The 8,462-nt window shown below is 33.2% G+C and overlaps 1 long non-coding RNA gene across 1 annotated transcript; it reads left to right on the top strand.

Annotated features, from left to right (window-relative positions):
* Positions 1 to 5,269: 5,269 nt before the first annotated feature.
* LOC145796722 (uncharacterized) lies at positions 5,270 to 8,462 on the top strand. Its single transcript, XR_014337210.1, has 2 exons — positions 5,270 to 7,563; positions 8,174 to 8,462. It is a non-coding gene; the product is annotated as an uncharacterized LOC145796722 (long non-coding RNA).

Raw genomic sequence — 8,462 nt, 5'->3', positions numbered from 1 at the left:
TGGCTAACCCCTCACCGCTTTTACAACTTTAAATCACATAGTTTAGATGTTGAAAAACAACCCCAAGATAGTCCCAAATCAGCCCCAAAACAGTGGCAAAAGTTGACGAAAACAAGTGGGAAACACAAGGATTTAGCTAGGAGTAAGGTTCAAGCAAGGGGGATTAACCCTTCCACCTTTGGATAACTTTTAATCACAAGTTTCAGCCCTCAAAACAGTCCAAAAATAATATGAAAACACAAGAAAAAGATGAACAAAGATTGAAATAAAAGCAAGAAAGCTTTACCTCTTGTAGAGAAAGTGTTCTTGTTGTAAATCAAACTTGATTCCAAAGCACCCTCAAGTTTGAGTATGATTTTCAATTCTCAAATCAAGTTCAAGCTCTTGTATGGTATGTATGGATGATATGAGAGCTTCAAGGCTATGGAAGAACAAAGATGAACTCAACTATTGTATAGTTCTCACCTTTCTTTGATATTTCTCTTGGAAATTTCTATATTTGATCTTTGTAACTAATATCTCTCATTGATCATAGTAATCTCTAACCCCTCTTACAGCAGTTTCAGCCCTGTATTTATAGGCCTCGAATAGGTTTGACACAAATATTTGCAAAATTGGGCAGCTGGCAGAACACTGCTGATTCTGTCTAAAAAGTCAAGAGGTTCGACCGGATATACTGAGATCCGGCTGAACTTCAGTGTATTTCCACTATCTCTTACTTTCAGGTTCAATACAGGTTGATTCAAGGTGCAATACTGAAATTTCGGGGTAGAAATACAGTGGGTATGGCAGGTTGGAATTGTTTAGAGCTCGAACTCGGGTTCTTTTATTGAGAATTTAAACCACTGACTTTATGTAATTGTCATCATCGAGTGCTTGGAATCAAGCGCCTAAGTCTTACGAGCGGTCAAAATTGGAATGTCTACAGCATATCGTAGAAAAAGTAACAACGACGCACAAAATTTGTCGTTAAATATTTTTTAACGGCGTACGAAACATGTCGTTGAAAGTGAATGACTTTCCATGACTAGTCATAATATGACGTGCACCTGCACGTCGTAGAAGGGTTTTTACGGCGTGAATTGCGCACCGTAAAAACCTTTTTTGTTGTAGTTCTAAACGTAATAACAAACAAACAATTTTAATTTTTTTTTAATTAATTTTTTATGTAATGGTAAAGTCTTGTTTGATTCATTAGAATGAAAGTATAATGCACTACAACAAAATTTACCTTTGGCGACCAAAATTACCTACTAAAAAAAATTTAGTCGCCAAAAGTTGTAAAATTGGAGACCAAAATTTTTTTTAGTCAGCAAAAGTAAAATATTTAACTACTAATTTTTTTTAGTCAGGATATATTGATTATTGGCGACTAAAACAAAATTTAGTTGCTAAAAATACTAGAATTGGAGACAAAAAAATATGTTAGTCGCCGTATATTGAGTTTTGGCTACCAAAACTATTTAGTCGCCAAATGTAAAATAAAAATTTATTTTTTATCTTTGGCGACGAAACCTTTGGTCGCTAAAAACATTTTTTCAGCGACAAAATATATTGTAGTCGCCCAAAAATTAAAATATTTGGAGAAAGACATTTCAAATTTAGGAGAGATTTATAAAATTAATTGACGACCAAAAATATTTAGTCGCGAATGGTGTATAATATATATATATATATATTTGGTCAACACCCGCCCCTGATCTCTGTTTATTCTCCTTCACCACACCAAACCTCACCCCACTTCACATGACCACTGCCACCGCCACCGCCTCCGCCTCAGCCTCAGATCACAGCGGCCACCACCACCGCCGCAGATCGCCACCGCCACTGCCACAGATTGCAGGTTCTCTCTCTCTTTCTTCTCTGGTCTTCCACGAATGGAGTTCGAAGTCGCAGGCTGTGCAAGGATCAAAGAGGTATGGCTCTAAAAACCCCAAAATTTTTCCCCCTTGCTCCGAATCTATGGTTTCTCCCTCTCCCTTTCTCTCTATTTGTGATTTCTCTATCCGTTCTCTTGCTCTTTATCATCTCTCACTCTCGTCTCTTGCTTTTGAAGGCTTCTCGAAGATCTCTGTCCTTTCCAGTAGCTTATTTTTTCGAAAGAGTTCTCATTGAAGAGGTATGGCTTGAAATCCCTAAAACCCTATCCACTCTTTTGTACATCATTTTGTTTCCTCTTAATTAGTCATTTTTTTCATATATTTTGCCCTGTGTATTGGGTGCCTTTTGGTAAATTTGAATGTAATATTTGATTTTTATTAGTATGAATTTCTAATTTTGGAGACCATTATATAAATTTCCTCTGAGTTGTTGTTTATGTGTTCTCTTTTTAGTATTTTCTATGCACATACCTGTAAGCATTTTTATTCATTTCTTTTGCTGTGAAAAGATTGCAAAATTTATTTGGGTCAGACTTTTTCACCTTAAAAAACCGTCCAATAGATGGCTTTTAATGTTCTTGATTTCAAATAGGGTTTGGGATTTGAATTTTTCTTGATTTCAAATGAGTTTTATTATAAATTAATGTTGCTCTTTGAGTTGCAATAACAGATGAGTGGTGTTAGATATGTTAGAAATAGTAGTATAGAAGTGCTTCAATTAATCAATACAAATGAATATATAGTACACCTTGCTGGGTCAGCGGGTCTAGATCTACGGCGTCGGAGCATCAACAATTTTTTGCCTAGATGGTGATTTCTCTCTCTCTCTCTCTCTCTCTCTCTCTCTCTCTCTCTCTCTCTCTCTATATATATATATATATATATATGTATATAACATATGTATATACATATTTGTATGCACAATTGCATATACACGTGTGCATATTAATTCTCTGTTTTTTCATAATTGGAATTGAATTTGGATGCAATATAAAAGAATGCAGTACTTGGTTGAAATTCTGGAAGTTTAATGGGGGAAAATAAATTTTGTTACCTAAACAGGAGAGTTTGGAAGTGGTTAACAACCACATGTTGGTGATAATTATATCATGTTCACAGTTTTACGTAGTATGCATTGAAGTACCAAATTTTCTATGTAATCTTGTTTATTGGTGCGCATAATAAACAGAATGTATTATTATGAAGTTGTCTTACCATTCTATCGATGTTTAAGTGAAAGTATACTTTTGTTTAACAATTTGTCTTACCATTCTATTGATGTTAAGTGAAAGTATACTTTTGTTTAACAATTCACTAGCATTTCATGTTAAGTAAACTTCACTTTACCTGTTGTTTAGTTTGCACCCATGCCAGAGTAATTACATCTGTATTTTGCTAATATAACCAAAAAGCTGACTGAATACAAAATTTGACAAATTGACATCATTGAAAATGGAAAGTAAGGGATAAATACATACTAATATTATGTGTATATTGTTGACACTTATTGCTGTCACAATAATAGAACATTAAGAGTTGCTGTAGAAAACAAGTAACATACTATGTTTTATAATATGTAAACTCACAATTTGAATATATTGCTTAGCCTTCAATTGGGTAATTGTTAGAAACCCCCGATTTTTCTTGCTATAAAGGTAGTTTGGTGTCCATATTTATTAATTCTATAAGGTTAAAACTGAAGCTTCTAGATCTCTTGCTAATCTTGGAATGTAATCACTGCAAGAAATTAAGGTTTTAAAGACAAATTTTTAGAAACAAAAATAATTTGTCTTTAAAAATTATACTTTTAGAGACAAAATGAAAGAATTTTGAAAAAAATAAAATTTAACCATATTAGTATATTTTTAAAACAAAACTATTTGGTTGCAAATGGTTAATGACTTTTTGTCAACAATTTTGATTCGTCCCTAATAAACACACCTCATAATTATTTTATTTTATTTTCATTCTTTCAACTCAACAGTCGGGATTTCATTTCCTTCTCCACGCAACTGTCTCTCTCGCTTTCTATCTCCATTGAAGCCCTAATTTCATTGTAGCCCCATCGAAGCCCTAATTTCATTGTTCTCGGTGGTTTGTTGATTCAATCCCTGATCTCAGAGACTCCTCGACAGCGACTTCAATATCCATGTTTGATCGATTAATCGATTATTCATTTGAGCTAAAATATGTACGAAATTGATGAAGTTTTTATGTCTTCGATTCATTCGTTTTTAGTTTATTTCTTGTAAATTTGCAGTTGTGAAGATGTGTTGTATGTTTTGATTCGCATAGATCTGTTGTAAATTTCAGATTCCTCTTTGTTTTCATTTTGATATACAAATCTTTGAACTTGATTTTTTTAATTATTTTTTGTTTGTTTCGGCATGACATTGATTTTGAGAGATTGTGTTTCTTCAATTTGTTTGCTCGGAACTTGTATTGTTTTGTTTCAATTTATACTTGAATATGGTTTTCTGAACATTAGGTTCTATTATTGGAGTATTGAAAGAAAATGAAGGAAAATTTGACATGGTTCTGTGGATATTTTTTTTCTAATTATTTTAGAGAACAAATTATTTTAGTTCTAAGTGACATGGTTCTGTTTTTAGATCAACTTTTACTCAAATTTAGGGGGGGGAAATCCTAATTATTTCTGGTGAGGTGCCGGAGGATCCGGTGGTTTCGAATAAGTCGGGACTTCTCTTCGAGAAGCGATTGATTGAGAGACACATTTCAATATGTTCGTTTTCCCTCTCTTCATGATAGGGTTTTGGTGTGTTCTGCCTTTTTGCTCTGTTTGTTTACTGAGAAAACTCGAAGAAAAACATAAAATTGAAAATTTTGGATGTTAAAGATTTTTATTTTGGCCTCTTTTTGGGTATTAATCAAAATTTGCATTGTAATTCTAAATTCCATGTTTAATGGAAATCTGCATTTTGGTTTTTAAAAAAGGAATATGGAAAATGCCTTATCACTGGGGACGCTCTGTCTATGGACGATATTGTCCCGATTAAAACCGGCAAGGTATGTTGTATGCCGATTTGTATACATTTGTCTACAATGTGTTGTTAGTATTATTTCAGTGTAAATTATGGTTTGTTGAAGCTTAATTATACAAGAATTATGCACAGATAGTGAAGCCATGACCAGTACAAGCCGCAAGCATTCCAAGGATGCTTGGGATGTTCCAAATAGTACGTGTTTCCAACCCTCAGCATGCCATTTCTATAAATTTTATTATTAGGTATAACTTCATGTTGTCATTTCCCTCCAAACATTGTGATCATACCTGACACTTAATGGTTGCTATCAACACATTTATATGAACTGGTAAATCTAATGGGTTTCATTCATGGTTATAGTTTTGCTCTTTTGGCTTTGTGTTTACATTCATAAGAAGAAGTTTTCTTATGCTATTTATCAAAAAAAAAAAAAAAAGAAGAAGTTTTCTTATGCTGGTAACTGATCTTCTATATTTTTTCATTTTAATGTAATAATAGGAATGGGACAGCCTGATGCCATCCAATTTTGCCTTGGAGCAACAACTACATACAGCAAGGCAAGAGTTAAGTCATGCTTTATACCGGGTACTAAAGACGAGCTTTTCTTTTATTTTCTTTTTGGGCAAGTACTTGATGATGAGTTTATATCCTCTTTAAAGTTTGGATCTTTTGTACAGATTGTGTAGAATATTTTATTTGATTTCAAAACAAAACATTATCATTGTTTTGCAGTTTGTTTAGTTAATATTGGAACATTCAAAAATACATATTTGACAATTAGAGATTGTGAAACACTTGCAAAACAAATTAATGGTTCAACAGCAATTTAAAATAATAATAATAATAATAATAATAATAATAATAATAATAATAATAATAATAATAATAATAAATGAAGAAGAATGAATAAAATTATAAAAAGAAACTGCTTACATGTAACATTTTTCTCTAACTATAAAGAACTCAAGGCTATATTGGTTGGGCTATCAATGTTGTATTTTGGTTGGTCATAATTGTCTATGGAACCAATTTAGATATCCATGTTGGTCAATCCTACTCATTTTTGGTTACCATGGATCAGAATGCAAGTAGTGGTTTGTGAATTAGTCTCTTTGGCAAAGTGTTACTGGTGTTGCTGTCTTGCACTATTCAAATTCAAAAGGAAAGGCAGCTAGTTCCCTCCCTGATCCACCGAATGATGTATATGACACATCATTTTTGCTGAACCAGGCAATGTCCATCAGGTTTGTTCCTGTACCCTTGTTTCTTTTGATATTTATTAACTTCTATGTCTTTTTAAATTGGGAATTTGTAACTGTCTTATTGAGTTATTTTATTTGTGTTCCCTGCTTTTTTCATTAAAGAACATTTAGGATATATATTTTGTAACTATCTTATTTAGTTATGTCTTCTGCTTGCACACAATGGGAATTCACTTTTTGTTTTGAACAAGTTGAGTCACACAAGCACATAAAAAAGATATTCTTAGCGTTGATGGTGCTAAAGTTTGCTTAGTGTTGCTAGTGGGTTTAAAGAAGTTGTCTATGAAAGTTGGACATAAATCTCCATATTTCTAAACTTCAACTCAAGTTATCTTTCTATTTTTCCCGTTTCTTTCTCATGCATTTTAGGAAGACGTGTTTGTAGTCCAGGTAAAAGCAGTTAATTGGCAGAGGTTTACCAATTGAAACACACTTCATTTTAGACCGTCTCTCTTGGCATGCATGTGGGTGGGTGGCAGGGGGAAGGGGCCTAAGAAAAATGTCTTCTGCTGGGAGGTGTAACCCCCCATAAAGCTCACACCAGACTGATAAAAATTTGTTTCCATTTTATTAGACAAGAAAATAGTAAGTTAGCATAAAGTAGGAACAATCTTTAGTTCGAGTGTTGTATGATTTACCTTGTGATACATATCGGATTATATTGATGTTTTGGCACAATTTTAGAATTATAAAATGCCATTGGAGTTGGTGTCTTGTGACATGGAAGTGCAGTATTGTATGAGTTTTTAGGTTCTACAATGTATTCAACCCATAATCTTGGGGGAAGAGGAAGGCAAAATTTGATTATAACCTAAGAAGGTTGAAATTTGATCTGTTGCGTTACTGATCTTTGATTTCATTTCCTTTTTTTCTTTTCTTTTCTTTTCTTTTTCTATTCTTTTGTACTGGAGAAGCATTTCATTCAATTTATAGATTGTAATTCCTTCTATCTCTTCTATGGGTGTTTATGTTGCTGGACCTTATGATTCTTGCTTTATTTGGACATCTTTCCAAGGATGTCTGTTGATGAACTCATTGAACTGTATTACAAATCACAACCATGGATTTCTGTTAGTAAGTAATGCATAAGTTTGTGAAATGTTTATACATTGTATACATATACATGTCTGAGTGTGTGTGCACCACATGTTCACAGGCAATGTTAACTCGTTTTTGACACCCTCTTGGTATTTTTGACTTTCAATGCTAAATTGTTCAATTCTAAAGTGGCCTTCTGTTTAACAGATAAATCAATTGTACTGAAGTCAGTAAGTGATATAAAACTCATACATGCTGGCAAAGTTTTGGAGAATGGCAAGACGCTGGCAGAATCTAGAGTACATTTTGGTGACCTTCCTGGTGGAGTTAGTACTATGCATGTTGTGGTGCAGCCTCCTATCCCAAGAAAGAAGACAGGTTTGTTTTAGTTTCTTTTCCCTGAGATTTATATATATATATATATATATTTCATGCAGAATTTTAGATTTAATAAAATTTTCAGGGTTAATTCTATGAAGTTTTGACTTTCGAGCTTTTAGTATAGTAACAAGAAATGCCTCTTTTATTTTGGGAATCCTTTTTCCATCATTTACAGGTGCAGACTCAGGGCTATTGCATAGCTTATAGGCATAACATAACTATGAAGTTACTAGTAGTTTTTAGTGAAGGACCTTAGTGAAAACTAGTACCTGGTTTCAGTTATTGGACAGCTTTACCCTGAGAATTGGCATGAATTAATTTTCACTTTGATATATAAGTTACCAGATAATATTTAATTCTTTAAGGATCTTCATTTTGGAACCCATACTTCAAAAATGATAAACATGCATGCATTACTCAATCTAATGACTTCAAATTTTGTGGTCAGGATGTGGCAAATTGAAATTTAACTGTGCATCTTGATATCAAGGGCTGTTTAGAAATGTAACTAATACATAGCTTAGCATCAATAAGGCTTTAACTCAAACACAACACATAGCTCTCCCTGAATGAAAAAAGTTTGTTCTAAGATCTCAGTTCTATGCAGGTTCTGCAAGCTTGTGTCGATTTGCAGGTTTGGGAGCTCTTTGCGAGATTTTGAATGACATTTTAACAATGCCCTTGAGAAGATGATATGATGAGTTGTTTTATTCTGAAGGTAGATGTAACTCCAATATACAATCTGTTCATTGAATAGTTGAATGCTACAAGAAATGCTTGTGGCACTGGCCTTATAATTTGGAAATGATGCTTTTGAAATCTTTATTAGTTTATGATATACAATCTAGATGTTACGTATTAATGAATTAGAGCACGGTATTTGTTTGTCATTGAAA

Source organism: Camellia sinensis, chromosome 8, assembly GCF_055761805.1.
Source record: "Camellia sinensis isolate YWXY chromosome 8, ASM5576180v1, whole genome shotgun sequence".
In the NCBI taxonomy this organism is placed as follows: domain Eukaryota; kingdom Viridiplantae; phylum Streptophyta; class Magnoliopsida; order Ericales; family Theaceae; genus Camellia; species Camellia sinensis.
Note: the sequence above shows the minus strand (reverse complement) of the source record. Positions and strands in the feature narration are given on the sequence as shown.